This window comes from Cimex lectularius, unplaced genomic scaffold (genome assembly GCF_000648675.2).
Source record: "Cimex lectularius strain Harlan isolate CLEC.00 unplaced genomic scaffold, Clec_2.1 scaffold2, whole genome shotgun sequence".
Classification (NCBI taxonomy): Eukaryota; Metazoa; Arthropoda; class Insecta; order Hemiptera; family Cimicidae; genus Cimex; species Cimex lectularius.
The window spans coordinates 1675301-1698700 of NW_019394219.1; the positions used below are offsets into that span (position 1 = coordinate 1675301).

Below are 23400 nucleotides of genomic sequence, written 5' to 3' on the forward strand. Positions count from 1 at the left end.
ACAGTACTATTAGGCCAAACTTTAACCCGAAATCACCCGTATTCTCTAATTGCTTGACTAATTACATACGAGGGCATCTAAGACAAATTAGATGCACTAATGACTCAACTATAATTTCTACCTTGTTAAAGAGAAGATAAACACAACGGCTTTTCTAATGGGGTTTTTTGTTTCCCTGTCTAAAACATGTGAATAGCTAAGAAACCGTTTTCCAACTGATAATTATTTAATTTCATGTTATATATTTATGTTAATCTCAAATTCATAACCTTTATGACAGGTTTGTCAAAACGCTTATTGCGCTGCTTACTTAAGAAGACTTTCATGCAAGGCATAAATTCGTTGGTAGGGTTGTTGGAATTTTTTAAATTCTATTTAAAAGTATTTTTTAAATATTATTTTTGAAAAGGTTCACAAGAGTTATTTATGGCTATTACGTTGTAAACTGCTTTACCTCCCCTACGACCGACACAATTTTACTTCTCCCCTTTGTACTCCCGTGTCATAAAACTGTCGTCTTTAAATATTCATGCCTCCGAGGAGAATTAATTTTTTTACAACCTGGAGGACCGACAAAATCGCCGACCCGTCGGCACCTGCATCCTGTGGGGTTTTTGGGTGAAATGCAAGGGCTTCAAGCTGTGACGGCCCGAGCCACCGCACAGACCTGAAGGGTTATCTGACATCGAAAATTCCCCCGGTCTCCTTCCACAGCTTCACCCGTCGGGACACGAATCGTTGTCTGTGGAGTTTTTGTTTACTGAAGCTTTCAGCGGGATGATAATAATAAGAGGAAGGTGGTTGTTATCATAGTGCAAAAGGATTTATGACACAATTTTGATCATAAACTGGCTAGGATGGGTAAATTTCGGTTTAGTCATAGTAGTTAATTTTATAGATATTCTCCGCTACAATACATGGTTGAAGAAAGTTGAAAACAAAGCTCAATATTAAAAAAAACTACAATTATAAATTTTTTTTTGTAAGGTTTTGGTTGAAATGAAAAAGTCATTGTCACGAGCGGGATTCGAACGCAAGACCTTCGGCAAAATACACCGTTGCTCTACCACTTGAGCTATCGTGACTTCGATCCACTACCAATCTCAGCCTTTTGAATTTTTCATCCTTTTTGCCATTTTTCAAATGTTCCATTTCATCCAAAACCATGCATAAAAAAATTAATTAATTGAAAGAAGTAATTTGGTCAATAGACCACTAAATATAATGGATACAATTAACTGAACTTTTAAGTGGCAAACTATTATCCATTGTTTGTTATCGGTTTAAGGTAGTAAGTTTTCAGGCATATTAAATGCTCAATATATGATACAAACAGGGTAAGAAAAAGATTTATTACAAAAAATTAAAAAGATTTTATTATGTATGTGACTTTCTATGGAATCGTTTTTTTTTGTTTTTTTTTTTGCGGAAGAGAGCAGTTCGATAGCCTACATAATTCTGGCTTAAAAATTGGTAAATGTTGGATGTTTAAAGTAATGCCAATATTAATAATAATTATTATTATATATTTTAAAACAAAAATATATGAGATTCGATACAGATTGCTTAGCATTTTTGATGTTGTTCATAAACACGGTTATTTGGAAACAAAAATTCGAAATATCGCTTGTTTCAAGGCAACAATTCCACCCCTTTGCCAAAACGTATTTCAACTTGCATAAATTAATATTTAATATGCATAATACGTACTATTAATTTTATCATTTGTCATATCTTATTGGTCTTTTGCCCATTCTCAGCTGGATAACGGCGTTTATCACCGCAAATATTTTATTTTTCTCTTATTCCCTTTTATTTTTATTTAAATGAAATACAACAACGATGACTAGTCGTATAAACGAGTACAGGAGTGTAAAAATATAACAGAACAACGACGAGCAATAAATTGCTCACGACATTCCAGCATTACTTATACCCGTCCAGGAGAACAATAGGCTTTAATTACTCCGATTTGAATATCCCGCCGTATGCAAAATGTGTTATGAGGAGAAGGGCGAGTCGAGATGGCTTTCCAGAGATATGAAGACGGTCTCTTGAATTCATTTTTCGAGTTGAGATAGCCCCTGACACGGGAGTCCGAAGGTCTTTGGAATTATTTACCATTTCAAAGCCTAGGCCAGATTTTGTGTTTACCTCGTGGCAATATTCAAATATTATCTAGGATTATAGTACTTAATTAATCAATTCAGCCGAATAGGAGACAAATTTGTGTATAAAGATCCGAATCAAATTTCTTTCATTTTACATTTTGTTTTGCGTTTCGGGGTCAACCTCCATCTTCAGATAAAGGTTATCCTGAACCGTAAAAAATAAAATTTCCTTTCTTTTATTTGGTGTATTTTTTTTTGGTAAAAGATTATACTGGATTCAAGTGGGTTTTCTTTATTTACCACGGTTTTGGCTGGTAAGATCTCATACGAAATTTTAGGATACGAAACACCTATTCCTTAGTGGCCATTTTCAATTTCCTCGTTTCTTATAGTTTCTTTTTGTACAGTTCGGGATCAATTTTATCTGAAGGTGAGGAATTGACCCTGAAATGTAAAGAACAAAATGTAAGACGGAAGGAAATTGACTATGACCATTAAGAAATAGTTGTTTCATTTTTCCTACAATATCTGCAGAGGTCATACCAGGCCTAAACAGTGGTAAATAAAAAAAGTAAAACTTGAATCTAGTATAAATTTTAGTAAATAAAAAGATTTTCCCTGAATCTGGAATACTCCGATAAATGTCAAATTGAACTAAAATGTTGCCAAAAGGTTTGCGAACGGATTTTCTAGTAAACTAAAACATTGCTTAAAATTATATTTTATTGCAAGCGTTGCAATACTTTGAAAATTCGAGAATTTAGTCTTACCCACCAAAAGGTTTATAAATTGTGCATTGTTTTTACAGTTTTTTTAACCTAAACTTCTCGGAACTTAGGACAGATGGGGTAGTGGAAAAAAATTACCTTGCACTATTTCGAAAAACTAAATTTTTGGTGAATCTTTACTTTCCAACCTATAGAAGTGAATGAGATGGTTCCCATGTTGTTTGTTATTACGATATTATAGTTTGGAGGAGTTGGAATTTTAAAAGTTGGTAATCAATTGAAAACCATGATACGTTTTCCTCGTTTGGTGACCTACAAATGCAAAATAAGTGATTCCCACTTTTGTTATTAGCTACAAAGGTCATTATCGAGTAAATGTGAGAATGGTTTTGTTCATCTCTATTTTCGTGAGTGTGCAATTTGTTGGTTCCAATTATTATATTTTGTACTTTGGAATAAATTGGAAAGAACTGTTTAGCCTGTTTTCCGACTTCTTTGCAATCCGATAAACATACAATTTCGCTTTGAATTGTAATAATCGAACATGCTTTTTTATTATAAATTTTGATTATAATTAGATTTCGATGAAGTTGTGGAGAATTATTTTTAAAATATGCTGGGGTCATGATAGATCAACGAGTTTTCCTTAGGTTAGTTTGATTTGCGCATTTTTGCATAAATTTTTTTGACTTGCTGTATGAAGGATGCCACGCACTAGAAGAAAAGACCTACAGCTTAGAGTGTTACCTAGGGAATAATGAAAGAGAAATAAAAATGATAGGAAACACATTCCAGGAAGTTAGCTATTTTTTTCCGATAATCAGGTGGCATTTATGGTAAAATCTGAGGTTAAGGCAAAATGCCTATGGAATTGAATCCCTGGTAGAAGTCAGTAAACCAATGACTTCACCACCGGCATGATTCCCTGCGCATTCGGGAAATAGAGGCAATGAGAGGACAGATGTTGGCAAAACAAGGAGCCAATGTGAATTCTCTAGGCCCCGAACCCTATTGTGGTTTCACCTTGCCACAAAAAAGAATACATCCAAAAATGTATCTTTAATCCGCCCAAAACCGGTGGAACAACTTCTGGAGGGTAACCGCAACATTGTTGGACTTCTAACAGGGCCGCCTAAGAAGACCTAATACTGGATACAGGCAGAAGAAACATTGCAAATACTGCCAAGGAAAATAGGAGACCTCAGAACATTTTATGTTCCTGTATGTTCCTGAGAGGGTCTATGTAGGTGTAGATTCTTGTAACTAGGATAGGAAAAGTCGCAAGCAAGATCCTACCCTAAGGAGCTGGCAAAGTTTTGGGAGATGTTTAACAACCAGAAGCTGACCAGTGAGTTATAAAAAGGGAAGCACAGTAGATCTATTCAGGTCGAGGTGCAGAAGGCCTTGTGGCCTCTTTTATCCTTATACCTATACCTATCCGTGAATGAAAACCTGCTATCACTCCCTTGAAAATTAGATCGTAATTTCGTCTCAAATTTCCTCTACAGGAGCCTCGTATTGTGCAGAAGGAAAAGGTTTTAAAATTTTGTTTCCAATTACCCGACCTAATATTAGGTTATATTTCCTGACATTCATTAAAATAAAAATGACTAAAAATGCATTTTCTTCCAATTTTTATTGTACTTTTTCAGGCCTATTTTTGCTTTTAATGGCTGTGAAGGACACGTCTAATCACTTTGAGGACAAGAGTACAAAAATCGATCTATTTCGATATAAGCAGAATAAGGCCTCCTCTGCAGCCTGAATATCCTTTATCTCTTCGAATATTTATTTTAAGAAGAAATTATGGCTGCACTGTCATTGATAGGAGTTTACTGCAAGCTTTTTCACAGCATCAGCTCCGATTTAAATCTGTGGTCCAGTGACGGAAATAGCTGCGGATTTATAACCGGCGACAGACAACAAAAAAAACTGACGCATTCTACATGAGCCGGCCGTATTTCTTAAACGAGCCGGGGAATGAGTGATTGTCCCCGGTGGAGATAAAGACGTGCGGCTTGACAAATCGTCCCAATCAGGGTGTCGGAAACCCCGAAAAGCCCGGAATGACACGTTTTCGGTTAGTCCGCCTTGTCGACCCGGGCTCATTTCTCCCATGTCGGACCGGCGTTATTTCTACGGGATGTGTCCTCCTAGGAAACCTATCTCGTTCACAAACTATTAAATGGGATAAACGCGCTCGCGGTCGTCTCATGGTGATTATACAAGAACGATTAAAATAGAGACGAGATAAAAGTTAATTTCTTATTTCCCAAATATTATTGCTGTAAACAAAATATTCCTAATATTTCCGTTTCTTTCATCTCTATTAGTCAAACAACCACAACCAGAACAGAAAGATCGTTTGTTCCAGAACGAAAAAAAAAGAATAATATGTGTAGTATTTAGTGACGGTTAATTAAAGATTATTTAGAGATCGTGAGATGCTGTCTGGTGAGATGTAGGTTTAGAAAAACATCTTCATCGTGCCAACGTTTTGATCATTATTGATCTTTATCTTCAGGGCCTGGGATTTATAAACATTGTTTCAATTATACAAACACGTATAAAATGTGTATAGGAATTTATACAATGACGTATACAATATCACTGTTGTGTGTCGTGTTGAGAGTGTGAGTGAGATATTATTTTTATTTTTATTTATGTGTGTTTGATTTTAAAGGAGAAGGGAAAAAAATAGGAATAGAAATTCATTTTTCTATGAGGTTTCTTTGAGGTGAAAGAGTCCGACAATGGCAAAAAGGGGTGGTGTATCGTTCGCGCCTGGTTTCAGGATTATTAGAGAAAAGATATATAAATTGTTGAAGATTTAGAATAAGTAGAATTGTTTGATGTGTGAAGTGTAATGATTGTTTTTTATATTTTAGAGTTATTCACGATGTTTGTAAGATGTTAATTCGTGTTAACGCGAATAGAGAAATGTCCAGTAAAATCGCGAACGCCTCCTTCTTTTCTTAGCACGTTGAACGTTAATTTTTCCGCAATGCTGCGCGTGGCGATTCCTAGAACCAAAAATAAAGCTATAACAGTCCTTGAAGGCTTGTTGATGTTTGTTTTGGTTTTGTTTTATTATAATTAATTAAGGTTTTTAGTTGAGATAAAAAAGTCAATGGCACGAGCGGGATTCGAACCATTTGTCGCCGAGAATCCAATCCGATTACACGATATTTGAAAAATGGCAAAAAGGAGGGAAAACTCAAAAGGTGGAGTTGAGATGGGAAGTTGATGTCCGAGCGGATCGTGGTCACGATAGCTCAAGTGGTAGAGCAGCGGCGTATCAAGCCGAAGATCGTGGGTTCGAATCCCGCTCGTGCCATTGACTTTTTATCTCAACTAAAAACGTTAATTAATTGTAGTATGTATTAAAATGTTAACATCTGTATCTGCAGTGTATATTGAAAATAGAAATGGGCCAAGTATGCTTCCCTGAAGTACACCTGCCNTCCCGCTCGTGCCATTGACTTTTTATCTCAACTAAAAACCTTAATTAATTGTAATATATTAATTGGTCAAGCGGACCACGAAATTAGTGAATTTAAGTTTTGTTTTATGTTAAATTGTAAGATATACCAAAAGTTATACCAAACATGCCTACTTGTATCCTAACCTCTAACAGCCTACAACTTTATAGGATAGGGGATGTGCCTATTATGAATGAAAGTAGAAGGACAGGTCAGAAATTAACAAGAGAAATATATTGGTCTGATTTAATTAATGCGTATTTAAGAATAAAAATACGTGTAAACAAAAAACAGCTGTTAAAATCATGGCTGCCATGTTGGTTACCTATACCCTAACGGATAGCAATGTGACCACATTTTCGACCTAACACCTAACATTGGCCCTGGCCTGATAGATCGAGCAGATTCTTGAAGTCTACGTCATCATTTTTCTCTGTCTAACACCACCTAACAGAATTAACACAAAAATCGTAGTTAAATATATATGTTATTGATGTTTGTTTCTTAGTGACCGTTTGTTTCATAATTTATTTGGTCGTGAGTAACGGTCAAGGATGAGGTAATTCAGAAAAACACCTTTTTCATTTTTTTTTCGACGTTTCAACCTTTATTCGGATCATCGTCAGTGCCTGAGGAAATGATAAAAAATATATTAATTGGAAAAAATACAATACAAACGTAAATATAAATTTTGAACGAAATATTTCATAATCACATAATGTGTGGTGCTGTTTTTCGGTGTTGGTTTTGTGTGATAGTTTTGTGAAAATTTGTATTCTACTGTTTTTTATATTATTGCGACAGGGTGGGGGACGCGGTATGTAATACTTGTTCAAAATTTATACTTACATCTATATTGTATTTTTTTCCAATCAAAATATGTTTTGTAATTTACCCAGGCCCTGTAGATGACCCGAATAAGGGTCGAAACGTCGACAAAAAACCGAATGAGGAGTTTTTCTAAACTACCTCATTCTTGACCACTCCTCACGACTTCAACACATTATTTTATTGATATTGAATTTAATTTATGCTATTAGCGAAGCTGTGGCTGAGTTTACATGTAATTGATGCTTTGTTTATCTCTGTTGATGCGTCAGTACAAACTCTTTGATTGATCATTGTATAAATGCATGTTCACATATTGTATGTATTTGTATAATTTATAAATCCCAGGCACTGAAGATAATCTCAATAAAGATCGATACGTGGGCACGATAAAGAAAATGTTTTTCTAAACCTACATCACACCAAACCGCATGTCACAATCTCTACATAATAAAAAATTTGTACCTGATAGATCACATTAAAAATATTAGTAAAGTAGACAGGAACAAGGTACACGACTCTACGAAATTATTTTCAGCTAGAAATAGTTTATGAGAGTTTGTGTAGGGTTGAACCATTTTTTGGTTTATTCCGATTTTTCTTGTTGCCTATCCTCTCTATTTATTCCATATGATTTCACCATACTGAGCAGAAAGTCAGAGATATAAGGCGTACAAGAAAAAGCAAAATCTGCTGCATATTCTTGCATTGGCAGACTAAAACTTTCAAACTATGAAAATACTAGATAAATTGTATGTTTCAGAGTGGATGGGATTTCTAAGGACATCGACTTTATAGGGCGAAATGCTGGAAAGGTGTCTAGTCAAAAGAGTGATAATAAGCGAACCACGAATTTCAGTCAATAAGAGGTTTAGACATGTGATTATGTGTCAACGTGTCATTCAAATCTAGGCCGAACTGAATAGACAGTCCGATATGTCGAAACGGTGCGGACCCAATAGAAGGACAGTAATATTAAGTCGATCATGACGTCTTTTAAAAACGGCGAGAATAGACGAATAGTTAAATTTTTTGTCCCAAAATCTGCATTGAAATGAACAATCGAAACCATGAAGAAAACGACTTGGTTGATAGATACTAGGAGGACCATGTTCTTCGGGGACATCAGACCTCTGATAAACCATTATATAAACCAGTTCCGAATGATTTTAATCCATGATTCATTTTCATTACTAAAACATGATAGATTTTCTAGCAAAAGACTACAGAGATCGAGGTGAGACGACAGGCTGAGAGTAACAAGTTGAATGATTAAAGATAGGAACCGAACAGTACAGGTTTTTTGTTTATTTCTGGAGAAATCGGGAAACCGATCAAGGCCGCTTTTTAATAGAAGTCGCCCCAAAATCCGATTTATCTCCCGTTGCTATTTTAACTAGAGATAAAATTGCTGTTTCACAATGTGTCTCGATCCTCGGACTCTTGCGCAACTCCTGAAAGACAGTTCATAGTTAACAAAAAAATATATATAAAAATGGAAAAACCGACCGGAAGAATGATGAAAAAGAAATTGTATTGGTAAGTAAATACAAAATTAATTCCAGTTTTTATCCAGATCGTTTCTACCTCCCGTCATGCATGAAGCGGAGATAGAACAGAATGATAAATAAAGACTATTTTATTCAATTATGCTTTTCCATATTTTTTTTTTATAATCGAGAGGATAGCACGCGAGAAAACGTGGAAGAAAAAAGCTAAAATTTTATGTCCAATTACCGTTACCTGAGAGGTTAAAATAACACGTCGAACATTCAAAACAATCCGAGCTTTTTCCTTAATCTGACGTATAATTTCTCATATGTTTTTTTTCCTGGTGGCCGAGTAGTTCCTTCGTGTAATCGTATTTGCCACGCCAGCGGTTCTGGGTTCGAATCCCCCCGAAAGTATTTCAGGTTATTTAACCATTCGATCGCGACACCCAGTGCACAATTGGGCGTTAAGCCCTCCAGTAAGACAGAATTTTACTTTTTTTACTTTTTTACTTTACTTATCAAGATTCTTTAAGACGTGGGATAGTCAAAATAAATATTTTTCTCTACTATGATGTACATTTTAAATGAAGTGTTTCGACGACAGAATAATACGATGTAGAAAAACATCTACTTAGAAGTCTTTTCAACAAATAAGTTCATGATTTGCTGATTCCAAATGCCAATATAAACGTAGAAGCAATGCTTCAACCATTTAATTTTTGATGGGAGAGGGATCCCGGATTATGTAAAAAGATTGTACTTAATTTCATGTAAAAATCCCAATTATATGGACTTTCTCAATATTCCTTCTGTCCCAGTAAACTTTTGGTAATATTTTATATTGTATAAAACTCAGGTTGTGCTTCAAAATTTCATAAAATTATTCGTTTCTGTTATATCAATACCTAAATATAATGGATGGTTTAATCTGTGTAATAATCAATAAGACTTTTTATTATATATACGCGGAAGGCCGGCGATGACCTCACCTGTTTGCCAGCCCATAAACCTTCCACTTTATATATATATATTAGTCTTGTTAATTTTTAAATATATTAGTCAGAGCTGAAATTATTTTAATGAATGATATGCAATTCAAGGGTCCAAAGTTTTAAGCAGTCGTATGTATATGTCGGCAGGACCGACGTGACAAAAGATAAAACACAAATATATAATTATCTATTTTTTGTTTAAATTAGATTATTACCCTATACATATTAGTGCATATTGCAAAAGTGATGATAACAAACAATTTTTACACGGTCCGAGCACAAACCGATCGCAATTATTAAAAAGTTGCAAATAGTACTAAATATGCTCTAGCTTCTTTGTATAGGCTTCGCAAGACATAAAAAACTAGTTGACCTTCACAAGTAAAGTATTTCGGAAATTAGGGACCTATTGGACCGAGTACTTAAGATTCGAAGCACGAGGAAAAGGAGCTCAAGCCACCTTACAGTTCGCATAGAAACAATGGTTATGGGTTTTTCTTTATATTTTTTTCTTATGAGCTAAATCTGTTAGTTTCTTAATCTCTTCGTGAATATAGTTTATGTTAAAAACCATTTCGTTTCGTGGTCCGATTAACGTCTTTCAATTAAATAATATTTTCTGTAAAGTATTGGTTCAAATGGATGGAGTCGATCGACGTCACGATAGCTCGAGTGGTTAGAGCAGCGGCGTCTTAAGCCGAAGGTGGGTTTGAAAAGTTAGTGTCACGAGCGGGATTCGAACCCACGACCTTCGGCTCAATACGCCGATGCTACCACTTGAACTATCGTGACTTCGATCCACTCGGACACCAATTTCCCATTTCAACCTACCTTTCGAATTTTTCCTCCTGTTTCCATTTTTCAAATGTCGTGTAATCAGGATTCGATTCTCGGCGTGAGTTGGTATCTGAGTGGATCGATGTAACGTTGGCTCAAGTGGTTAGAGCAGCGGCGTATTTAGCAGAAGGTCGTGGGTTCGAATCCCGCTCGTGACACTAACTTTTTAATTTCAACTATACCTTACATAAAATGATTAGGTTTTCTTTTTTTTAAATGTTTCATTTCAATACATAAATACATAAAAGATTAATTAATTGAAAGAAGTCGTTTGGTCAATCAGACCACGAAATATAATAGATTTAATAAGTAAAATGAAGTATATCTTCACTATCAGCTCTCCGTGGCCACTTCATACGTCGCCGAGAATTGAATCCTGATTACACGACATTTGAAAAATGGAAAACAGGAGGAAAAATTTTAAAGTTTGTAGGTTGAAGAGGTGGTGTCCGAGTGGATCGAAGTCACGATAACTGAAGTTGTTAGAGCAGCAGCGTAATGAGTCGAAGGTCGTGGGTTCGAATCCCGCTCGTGACACTAACTTTTCATTTCAACCAATACCTTACATAAAAGATTAATTAATTGAAAGTAGTTTATGTTAAAACTTACATTGTATTATGTAGTAGTAAAATTTATCTATAAATATAAGCTATTGGTATTGGTTAGCACCGTAAAGCTCATTGGATCCTCAACTTAAACGTAAATAATACAGCTTTATAACCAAAATAGCTCGTTAATGTACAAATTGAATAGTTTTTGAATGTTTTTCGGACTTCCGGTTGCAGATTTCCTCTTTTACAAAACAATTGCTTTCGGAATTCAGATCATTCCGACTACCTTCCTGGCAATGGCCCATTTCCTTTAATGAACGTTGAATTTAAAAAAATGGCACAAAGCCTTTTTTTAATTAAAGCAATAAATAAGTTACAAAGGTATACGCAATGTGTCAAATTGTAGAACGGACTCGTTTTTCCTATTAACAAGGTAAAACTGCTACTGTTATTGTACTTCTAGCTAATTTTTTATTCTATAAACTGTTTAATTAAATAATAATTTTTATAGACAAATAACCTGCAAAAGGTAAATTGAAATAAACGTAGTCTGTTAGAGTTCAAAAGAGTCTTTCGTACAATTATATTAACTGGAGGAACTTGTCCAGCAAGGGATTTGCAAAAGGATTGCGTGGTGACATGAAAAATTATGTTTAATACTCGAAATCTTTGAAACAATTGTAAAAAGGCGAATGTACGTTTTTCGTTGATTCAGTTCACTCACCGGGAAAATTCCAGAGGGCGATTATTGTAGCAAAAGTTAAGAAAAACGCGAGTTGTGACTTTTACAAATCATTGGCTTAACGTTTTCAGGATTAGTGAATCGCGATCTTTTTCTTTTTTTTTAGCTATGACATTTTAAAATTTACATGTAAACACTGATTAAAAAATAACTTAAAATAAACACGCCATGAAACGTGGCCGATCCTGTCATATCCTTAAACTGGATTTGCTCTGGGTGATAGAACTTCGCGACCTGTCCAGGATAAGATATACGGTTCCGGGCTGTTTAGTGCCCATCAGCTTTAAACTAGTTATAAATAAACTTTGTCGACTGCTTCCCGAAATTTATTATTAACTTAGGTTAGTCTATCGGATTTTTGCATTTGGCATGAAAAGCCATTTTAGGGTGAGGCAAAAATGAATTTTCGCGTTGTTCTCTTTTCTCGGCTTTCTACGCCTCTGGGAAAAAGCGCCTCCAGATTGAAACAGGCCCGTTTGTAACCCGATCCGAAGCCCTTATCTGATCCACCTTACGTGCCCTACATTAGAGCGGAGAGTGGCTGAGAATCCGTCACCGCAAGTTCTCATTTGACCAGACGGACCCATCCGGAGCAAGCCCCCATTTGCGGTTTAGGCTTTACCCGCTTGATTTGAGCCGACCGCGGTCCTGTTCTTTGACTTTTTTTCGTGTTTGCATGTGGTAAGACCTGTCAGCGGCCACATGTGCCCAAACCCGTGTCTAGGCGGTTCTCCGTACGATAAATTAATTCTCTGAAGAATCGATCTTAGCCCGTGAATGTCCTGGGACGATGTTTTTTAACCCTATCACACGCTCAGTGATGATTTTCCTTTTTTTCTCTCTACGTGCCACAATATCTCGTTCAAACGCATGGCATTTCTATTATGATCATCATCATGTCAGTATGCATGTTCTATCGTGATCAAATAGAATATGAAATATTTGACCAAAGGAAACTGGTTTCACCTTAAAAGAAGTTTTTATTGATGTTATCTAACAATATGATCATTAATTATAAAATTGAAGGCTAACAAGCGTTCTTTGTTCTGATCGAACTGAACTTACGCCTAGACAAAATATGATGAACATACACAATGATTTTTAATTAATTTTCAATTATTTGCATGACCTTGCTAAAAGTCAGTGAAAAAATGCGCAATTTTACGTGTTTTTTTTTCTGTCGGGATTTTTTAAGCTGCATTCTGAAACAAGTCGTAATTGAATAAATCATAACTGATTTGAATTGGAAATCGCTATATTAATTTGTGAACTGGTCGAATTAGGGAATGAGCCGTTTCCTGTTAGGAACGACCACTCAAATTTAAAGCCGGAATATGCAAGCTTTTCTGTTCGGGACTTATATTAGTTAGAAATTATCTGCAGATAATTTTACTAAAACTTGCGCTTTTTTCTGCCTATTATTCCCCATTACAATGAAATAACTGAAATAATCTATCTAAGCGGACTTGGCGAGTTCATTAGAAAATAATTTAAAATTTTAGTTATTAATAATTTCAATTAATTAATCTTTGTGTAAGATATTGGTTGAAATGAAAAAGCAATGTCGCGGGATTCGAACCCACGATCTTCGGCTAAATACGCCGCTGCTCTACCACTTGATCTATCTTGACTTCGAACCACTCGGACACCAACCTCCCATCTCAACCTACCTTTAGAATTGTCCCTCCTTTTGGCCATTTTTTGCAATTTTTAATTAATTGAAAGAAATTATTTGGCCAATTGGACTACAAAAATATAATAAATTATTAATAATCTTTTTTTTTATTTTGTCAAACAACTGAAAATAAAACAATAGAAATATTCGTCTCTGCGCGTGTTAAGTGTTTTAAAAACATTGCCACATGAAACTCGACTGCGGTTCCAAGTTGGCAATCGTGCGTCGTGGGAAACTTTCAAAATTTTAAATTTCACCACCCTCGTTTGTCTTTCACTTTGTTGTGATATCCGTAACTTTCCGTAACTTTCTTCGGAGCCAGGGGGCATAAAGTGAAAATCTATCGCTTGTAGCACAGCACGAATTCTGAATGAACTTACTGTTTTTGGGTTCAGGCTAAATGCACCCAAAAATATTGTGAAATTTATCTGACCACTCATTTTTATATGGTATTGTTTTACCTTGAAACAAATAATATCAAAGAAATCGTGCTAATTGTTAAACAACGAAAGATTTTCTATTTTTGACAAATTAATTTTATTGGAATTCCACTTCTAGCAGGGTTCTAAAACGCAAAAAATATTTTCACAACAAAAATTTTTTCGCACAAAAACCCCAGATCCCAAAGAGAGATAAAGAGAAAAACTTGAACTTATGAGATTTTATTACCTTGGGTACTTCCTAGCACTCTCCTCTTGACCTTTATGGTCTAAAGTTATATTAGAGCGAGATTTTTTTTTTTTTTTTTGAAATTCGTTAAAAACTTAGCGGGAAATCACATGAGGCTACCGATACAGAGTTTAGATTGGCGCCAAATAAGACAGTGTTGTCAATACACGGGAAGTAACAGAGAACAACACCGCCCCTCCCACTAAACTCACAGGATTTCCTGCTAACCTTAAACAAAATTGCTAAAGTTGGCTTTGCTCTGAAGCATCTTTTGAGAAAGAAAGGGTCAACAACACAACGATTTTTATATTAAAAAAAAGACAATGTCTCTATTGAAAAATAAAAATCTGAGGGAAATATTAAAATTTTATTTATTTTTTGTTTTATCCAGCAGCTTAATCGCAAATCTCTCAACTAAAGCATTACCTAAGATATATGTTAAAAAACATATCAACAGAAATGTTTATGTTTGTTGTGCGATCAACCAGCTTTCATACGATGTTGATTGGGATTCGTTGTGGTCTTCAGAAATTTTTAATTATATATTAATTAATTTCTTGGAAAGTAACGAATTTAACGACATTATTAGTTGGCCCTTGTGTATTTTATAATCAATAAAAAAATGTTTAACTAATTTTATCTGNTACCTACTGCTGGTTAAGTTATAACTAAAAATTTTTTATTACATTATTTATCGATTAATGGAAAATAAGCCTGCAGGAGGGGTGTGTACCCCTGATCACCGCCGTACTGGAGAATTTTATTGGCAGGTGACTGAGCAGGGAGTGAGAAAATACGTGGATAGCCGTTTTACCTTTGTTCAACTTATCATACAAAAAAAAGTGACTTTACGGTTTATCACACCAAGATAATTGACCGACTCAGACCACCATACAGTTACATCTTTATTTTTTTATAAAGAAACAGTCTACCTTCCTGAAAACTATTGTCTCCGTTTTTTTATGTTTAATTTTAATCCACTATGAAACCTCCTAAGCAGCGTTGTCTAACGTGTTCGATATTGTATCTATACTCCAAGAAGAAAGCGATATCGTCAGCGTTTTTGTTAAAATCTTTAAGAAATTGGATGGGTCCAATGACAAAGCCTTGCGGAACCTCAGAAACAATGTCTCTCAGTAGGGAAGCGATGATCGAAAGGAAACTCGTAATAGTGAAGTGACTATTTTGATTATGTAGGGATGGAAGGTAAATCTACATAAACAGTTCCATGAATGATGAATTACTGGCAGACATCGCACAGACCAAACTGCTGGATCTAAAGGGGTGAAATTTCGACAGTGCATTCTTATAATGAGGTGGGTAGGCGGTAAGAAAGGATTTTTTGAAATTTCATCCCTAAGGGCTTCATATGGACAATTTTTTACCATGTCACAATCCTGGACAATGTGGGGACTAAGACGGTCTTCAAATTTGAGATCGCCTGTGAAAACGTAAATATGTCAATCTTTGTTTTCTAACCTGTTAGATATTTTATCTATACTCCAAGAGGAAAGCAATAATGTCAGAGTTTTCGTTAAAATCTTTAAGAAACAGGATGTGTCCAAGGATAGAGCCTTGAGGAACATCAGGAACAATGTCTATCAGTGGGGAAGGGATGATCGTATGATACGTGATACCATATGTAAGGTTGTTTTGCCCTGATGATTACCTAAAAAAAGGTAATAGCAACTGAATTTGCTTTCTTCTTCAAGTACATACCTTGATCGAAAGTTAAAAAATGTTCGATATTTCTAATATTGAAAATATGAATAATACGACCGTTTTCCACACTTTACGAACGTCCAAGTTATTACATACAACATTTCATGAAAGGTCGGTCATTAGGGCGTTTTTTTAGAAAATTTATAGGAGAAAAATCTATATTTTAATAGATTCCGATTAATCTGGCCTATTCACACAGTTTTGATAGAGCTTGTTTCTTCAGTTCGACTCCAGTAGACAATTTCAAATAAAATGAATATTGTTAGAATGGAAAATACTTATTACATTCGTATTGGCCTACCAAAGAGACCTGCAACCAAAAAGATGCAGATTGATCACAGGGGTTGGGTAAAGTGACTGTAAGACCTTGTAAATTTTGCGCAACAGTCTTTTCCCTTAGATTTGTGATTAAGCTGCGTGTGGTTTGTCTATATCTACCCTATATGTAATCATTGTTTTGTTAAAAGCTAAAACTGAAACATCTTAAGTAACCCTTTTTGTATTTCTATTTGGAATGCTTTGCTAGTCATGTGATGATTAGGCAGGGATATTTTCCCCTAGCAGACATCATAATCGGAAAACGTCTCGATCGGCAAGGGGGGCTAATCCAGAAAGGATTGCCGAAGGCAAAGTGGAATCGGGAGAGGAATAAAAAGAAGTCGTGAGAACGGGGCGAATAAGTCGGCGCCTGTTCGGCCCCCGAGCGAATTATCCTACGATTGTTGGGCCCAATCAGATGGGCGAATCGGTCCGACGGACAATGAGTGGGTAACGAACGAGGAAGAGAACAGCTCTTTTTGTCCCACAGGTCACGACAGGCGTACGTAATCAATCAAAACAAAGTCAAAAACGAGACCGCACGAGGAGGTATCATTTGCCCAATATGTCGACGGGGGAAAACGTCCTAGCAAATATCTTCCATGAGGAAAAATTAACCTGTCATTTAAACCTTAAATTGTCTAAATTTCAATAATTGAAGCTTTTAATGTATAGCACTAAAGATGTATTTATTTGACCCTTCATTTTATCCTGTTTTACTCACGTTATACGCTAGGAATCGCCTCTCAACCGGCAAAAAAATTCCATTTTTGTGAAAAATGAATTTACTCTGATACTGGGTCGGTGAGTACATCCAACGAAACGAATCGCCCTGATTAAATAATGTAAAAGAAGGTAAATGGGACAGAAGCGAAATCTACTAGAAAGATGTTATTTCTAGTTGTTTTATTATTGTTTTAGTCATTTTATCCGACACTATTATCTATCAAAGAGTACTTTCCAGTAATAAAACCACTAAACTCTATACAGAATTTTTATAGTACATTCTGCTGACACTTTAGATCAATTAATTATGGCTGAGATGAAAACTTTAGTGTCACGAGCGGGATTCGAACCCACGGACTTTTGGCTCAGGACGCCGCTGCTTTAACCATTGACAACAGTTTTCATCTCAACCAAGACGTTAGATTAAAAAAAATTAATATGGTCAATTATGACCGCTAAACATTTATAAATAATTTAGGTGTTCGTTATATTCAATTAATCACTTTCAAGAAGGCTTCAACTAATTCTTACTCATCAATAGGTTTTTCATCATCATCATTTACTTTTGATTATTTCCTGAGTACGAAATACCACCACAATGGAATATCAATCATCTCAATTGATTGGTACTAGCGTAACTTGACACGAAAGAGTGTCATTACATCATAAGGATGTCTTCTCACTTTAGGAACAAGGATTCCAATACTAGCAGTCAAACTACTAGGGCTATTTGCACGAGCTTAAAGTCTATGATACAGTTTTTAATAAAACTTTTGAATGGATCCAACTTGCCAGTCAGCACAGGAATAAAAAAAGAGCTGGTCTTACCGCCGTTTTGTATATACGCAACTTATTCATACCCGACTCCCCACACGGTGATGGAAACGTGATTTTGGTCGTAATAACTACTTCGTTGTCAAGCCCTAGGCCTAAGTAGTTAACTTGTGGGACAATGCCATTTAAAACAACGTTATTATACCTCTCAATATGAGCAACTTATTATCTTATTTTCCATTTCTGAAAGTAGTTAAGAATAACTTAGGAGTCCAAATTACGTAAAGATCGTTCGAGTGATAATTGAGGTCGACAAGAGAGCAGGGTCATCCGCAAAAAGGGTCAATGCGGTACTTTGGCATATCACACAAGTAAAGAAGAAATAATGTTGGGCCCAGAATTGAACCTTGAGGAACACCTACTACTTTAATTTATTCAGAAATGTCTCCCACTATTTTTTAAATTAATATATGTATTGATAAATCAGAGGTCATTGTAATACCAAGGTACAAAAAAGTAATTATTATAATAGCTCTGAGGTCTCATTATACAAATTTTATAACATGATACCCGGAAAATTAAACAAATTAGAGAAAAATAAATTGTTTGTTGAGGTAAAGAAAATACTGATGTAAAATCCAATATATAACAAACAAGAATTTATAGATACATCAAAAGCGTGTAAAACGACGTTGTAAACAATCTTTTTTATCTACGGTTTTGGTTGCTTGAAAAAGCTAGTGTCACGAGAGGGATTCTAAGGTCTTGGCTCGGCTCAGCACGACTCTAACCAATCACGATAGCTCAAGTGGTAGAGCAGCGGCGTATTTAGCCGATGGTCGTGAGTTCGAATCCCGTTCGTGACGCTAGCTTTTTCATTTCAACCAAGACCTTACATACAAAGAATAATAAATTGAAAGAAGTAATTTGGTTAATGGACTACTAAATATAATGGGTTGTAAACATTGTAAGTAGCAATAAACTATAGTTAATTACACAATAACAATAGTAATTAATAGCAATGACTGTAATATTTATGTTTATATATACACATATATATGTGGCTTCTATCGCCAAACATAATAAAAGGCCTTATTGATGTGAAGTAAAACTGTTCCGGAATGGGTTTTTTTTTTTTTTTTTTTTTTTTTGTCAAAGTTGTCAATAAGCCTACTAAGTTGAGCTTTTGTCCAGCGATATGGGCGGGATCCGAACTCCTCAGGAGGAAGCATTCTTTTTGAATCCATAAACCTCTGATCTGAAATCGATTGTTTCCCCAAAAATCTTGTTCAGTGAACACAACAAAAATTTGGGATTTCAGCCCCGTTTATGTATCGTTATAATTTTTGAGGATTTTCCACTTTGTTTAAACATTTACACACCAAAAATTACAAAAAGAAGAAAACAGCTAAGAAAGTTATAAAATTAAGAATCTAGTGGTAAAAAAATTGCTAGATTTTACTTTTCATATTTACCAATATTTTTAAAGAAATAAGGGGTAAGAAATATTTTGTATCTTCAGTTGTATTTATAATCTATAATCATTCAGATAATTATTTCTTTAACTTGCGACTTTCTCTTACAGAGACTGAAAGAATAGTGGTTACTAACCAAAGATAGAAACTTCCCCGTTGAAAAGTGAAACAGTACGAAACGATTTTTCTTAAATAGAAATCAACATTAGCCAGGTTTAATTAAAGGCTGGTAATAAAAGGGAGTTTCTCAAATAGTCGAATCTATTAATAACTAATCGAAAAGTTATCAATAGGCGGTGAAATTCCCTACTTGGATTCCGGTTTGTTGACTAATCAAATGGCGTTCTAATCCGCAGACAAGTGTGTAAAAAAGGCTTAACGACAAAGGTGATTAGGCCAGATTTAAAGCGGGGCGTTGGTATTGTGGAGGGTAGCCGCGGTATTGTGCCTGTCCATTAGGACGGCTCGGTTAGAATGAAGTAGTCCTAAGATGTTCTAATGAAGACATTCACTGTTCATGTCTCACGGGAAGCCGGCCCAATCTCATCTAATTCGCCTTCGACGTGGATTAATTGCCGTGTAAATCCCCCGCGACTGAAATCTTTCTAGACACCCCGACACGGTGTGTTCTGTGGGTTCGTAGTTTTCGCTGTTTTTGTCTATCTGCGGGAATAAAAAAACTTATCAATAAAAGATGGAGAAAAGGAGACGCGCCTGACAGAAAACTTCTAGGATAACAGTACTTCACGCTGCATTACCTCAGAAACACTCCGTTCTATTTGGGTCTGCAATGGGGGAGGCAGATTTTGTCGACTTCCAGCTTAATTTGATCATTTGTTATTTTAGTTTTTAGTTTCGATTTATTCTCACGTTTCGGAAAGGCACGTATTACGCCGTTTAAAATTTAACCCTGTGCCAAAAGCCGGTGGGAAAATTCAAAATCTGTCCAAAACGATCACACTTAAAAAAAAAAAAATAAGTATGCCCTTCGGATTTTTTTTCTGACCCATTGATAAACATAAAGAGATAGAAACGACTCGTGTTAGGTTGGGCAAAAGGCGGAACAGATATGAAAAATCGACATCAAACCGATGCCAACAGTTATTTTAAAGATTCATAATTTGGTAACGCAATTCTTTGCAAAATAATATTGCGAAGAAATTAAAAATTCATAAATAGAATCTTCTTGATTTAGCAATACTAAAGAAATCTTTAGGAAAATAATATTTCTTACAAATAATAGGGATATTCACGATCTTTGGGTTAACCCCATTAACTCTGTTAGGACTGTTAGATCGAGAAAAATCCTGACGTAGACTTGTAAAAATCGGCTAGTTAACATTGTTTGATCTAACAAGACAGGGCCAATGTTAGATGATAGGTCGAAAATGTAGTCACATTGCTATCCGTTAGGGCGTAGGTAACCAACATGGCAGCCATGCATTTAACAGCTGTTTTTTGTTTACACATATTTTTATTCTTAAATATGCAGTAATTAAATCAGGCCAATACAATTCTCTTGTTAATTTCTGACCTGTCCTTATTCTCTCATTCATATTAGATACATCCCATATCCTATAAAGTTGTAGGCTGTTAGAGGTTAGGATACAAGTTAGGTATGTTTGGTATAACTTCTGGCATCTTACAATTTAACACAGAAGAAAACCAAAACAAACAACAACAAGCCTTCAGAGACTGCTCTAGCGTTATTTTTGGTTCTACCAATCGCCCCGCGCAGCATTGCGGAAAAATTAACGTTTAACATGCTAAGAAAAGAAGGGGGCGTTCATGATCTTACTGGACATTTCTCTTTTCGAGTTAACATGAGTTAGCCAAGTTAGCCAACATCGTGAATGCCCCTAATTTCCTTCAAAGACAAGTTTAAACTGGAGGAGTTGGACTTTTACATATGAAGAGTTGCCACTTCCCGTTATGCTGATCCTAGGGTCGTTACCTCGGAGAGCACACCTACCATGCGGCTGGTCGCCATATCCTCTTTAAGCCAGATGTCCAAGAGATAGTCGTTTCCTATTTGGCTCGGGCTAACGGGGGCTTTCATAAGCTTGGTCATTTCAGCAACCAAAATATCTAGCGTAAACTAACTCCAATAAAACAGTCGCGCTAATAAATTCATTAAAGTAGATCAGTCAGCAGAATACTCGATATTTCATCATCGACCTACACACAATATGTATTAATAAACTAATTATGGTCAGTTGTGTACTTTTATAAAAATTCCGCTATCGAACCTAAACCTACACACTCCTGGAGGGGCAATAGCGACTCTATGTCACCATAAACCCATCGCAACTCACAACTAATAAATACACGTACTCCAACAAAACACGTAAAATAGATCTATATACAATATAAAATAATCCACCAAAAAGCGGAACAGGGGACCCAGATACGTTCTACTGTGCTCAAGAATCATTCCTTCGCGTCTTCACTATAGGCCATCACAGGCCAGTGCATTGCACCACGCTGGCATTAGTTGGCCCCACACTGTAAATAGTTGGTCAAACCCACAACTTTGGTGTTATCCATCAAGAATTGATAAAAATTCTCTCCGTCAATGTCCGAAGGCAAGCAAATATAGTGTGGTCTACATCAGAAGTTAATTCAGTATTACACTCCCATTTATCAGAGCCAAGTAGGTTTATTTTGCGCAGGTGAGCAGGCAGTCTGTTATGATTAAAACGGAATTTCTTCTTCACAAACATTATACAAATTTAGTTGAGTTTTCTAATTAATTAGCAATATTTTTCGATCTTATGAAGTCTATTGGGAATTTTTTTTACCCTTTCCACCACCCCGCCGTACCTGAGGCTATTCTATTGGGAATATCAATTTCTGGATTTGCAAGCAGATTCACTGATTGGTGCATGGCAGAGTTTTCAAAGACGCCAACGGAAATTTAGAAAGGGAGATAATTTGAGATCAGGCCAAATTGGTGGAGTGCATTTGAATTATTCTTCTGCGTAAGTCTCAGCTCAAAGTGCAGTTCGAAATTAGCCGTGATTACCGGCGCTTGATTACACTTCGTGTCCGTCCAACTAGGGCGGCCGAGTGCAACTGGTGTTGCATTATGCAAATTCATCGATGATTTCGTTTCATCCCGATCCACCCCAATTACATTTCCCGTGGGAAAAGGAAAAATCCGCCCCGACCGCCTACAGACCAAGGACGAACTACGTGTTAATTGCGTGGAGATTCTTGCTCACCTTCGTCAGAAGGCCGGCTGATTTTTACCCCAGAGGAAAAACACATTTAAAAAAATAGCGTAAAATTGATTTGTTTCGATCTTACCTCGTGTGTCTGTGACCGGCTGAGGCGAGAGTGTGCGTTTCGGTCCGACCACTGGCCCGATAAGGTCTGATAGCGCGTGGGGGCGTCAGGACTTATATCTGACAAGGACAAAAATTATCGCGTTTTCGCCTACTTGTCAGCCGGGGCGAAACACGCCTCTTATTTTAACCAGACCCTTGAGGATCCCTCGTAAACAACCGTTTATATCCTTAATGTTAAACCGTGCCGTCCCTCTTTTACCTTTTTCTACCTTTACGAATCCCTTTCTATATGAAAAATCACGTTCAGATTGAAAATTTTAATGAATTTTGTGTCTTTGATCCTTAAGAAGCACGGACAACGGGTTAAGGCGTGAAAGTGTTAAATTATTTTGTTATTTTTTATTTTGAAAAAGTATTCCTTATAGTTATAAAAAAAAATTATTTTGTTACATACCAACTTTGGATTTGAGAATTTATTCGGTATGTGGTCCGTGAATTAATACACTTGGGGTATTCACGTTGTTTATAAAATGTTAATTCATGTTAACTCGAATAGAGAAATGTTCAGTAAGATTGTGAAAGCCCCCTTCTTTTCTTAGCATGTTAAACGTTAATTTTTCCGCAATACTACGCGTGACGACTGGTAGAACTAAAAAAAACTATAATGGTCTTTAAAGACTTGCTGTTATTATTTGGTTTTGTTTTGAGTTAAATTGTAAGATTCCAGAAGTTAATAAAAAAGGAAAATTAATCAACTCTTTCATTCAAAATGCCATTTATGCACTTGAAAAGTACTAACAAATGACACGCTTCAATTCGTGCAGACATACCTAACTTGTATCCTAACGTCAAACAGACTACAACTTTATAGGATATGGGATTTATCTACTATGAATGAAAGTATAAGATCAGGTCGGAAATTAACAAAAGAAATGTATTGATATGATTTAATTAATGCGTATTTTAGAATAAAAACATAAAACAGCA

General features: G+C 35.8%; 1 protein-coding gene across 4 annotated transcripts in view; it reads right to left on the bottom strand.

The window, feature by feature from the left end:
- Positions 1 to 23400, bottom strand: part of LOC106663505 (protein apterous-like) — a 146850-nt gene that overhangs the window by 65322 nt on the left and 58128 nt on the right. The window contains exon 1 of one of the 4 annotated variants that reach the window (XM_024230231.1): positions 22433 to 22518. The exons of 2 other annotated variants lie outside the window; for them this stretch is intronic. The gene's annotated coding sequence lies outside the window, so the exon portion shown is untranslated. Of the gene's footprint in view, positions 1 to 22432; positions 22519 to 23400 lie in introns of those variants that run through there. One more of the 4 variants, XM_024230230.1, reaches the window with a different exon arrangement.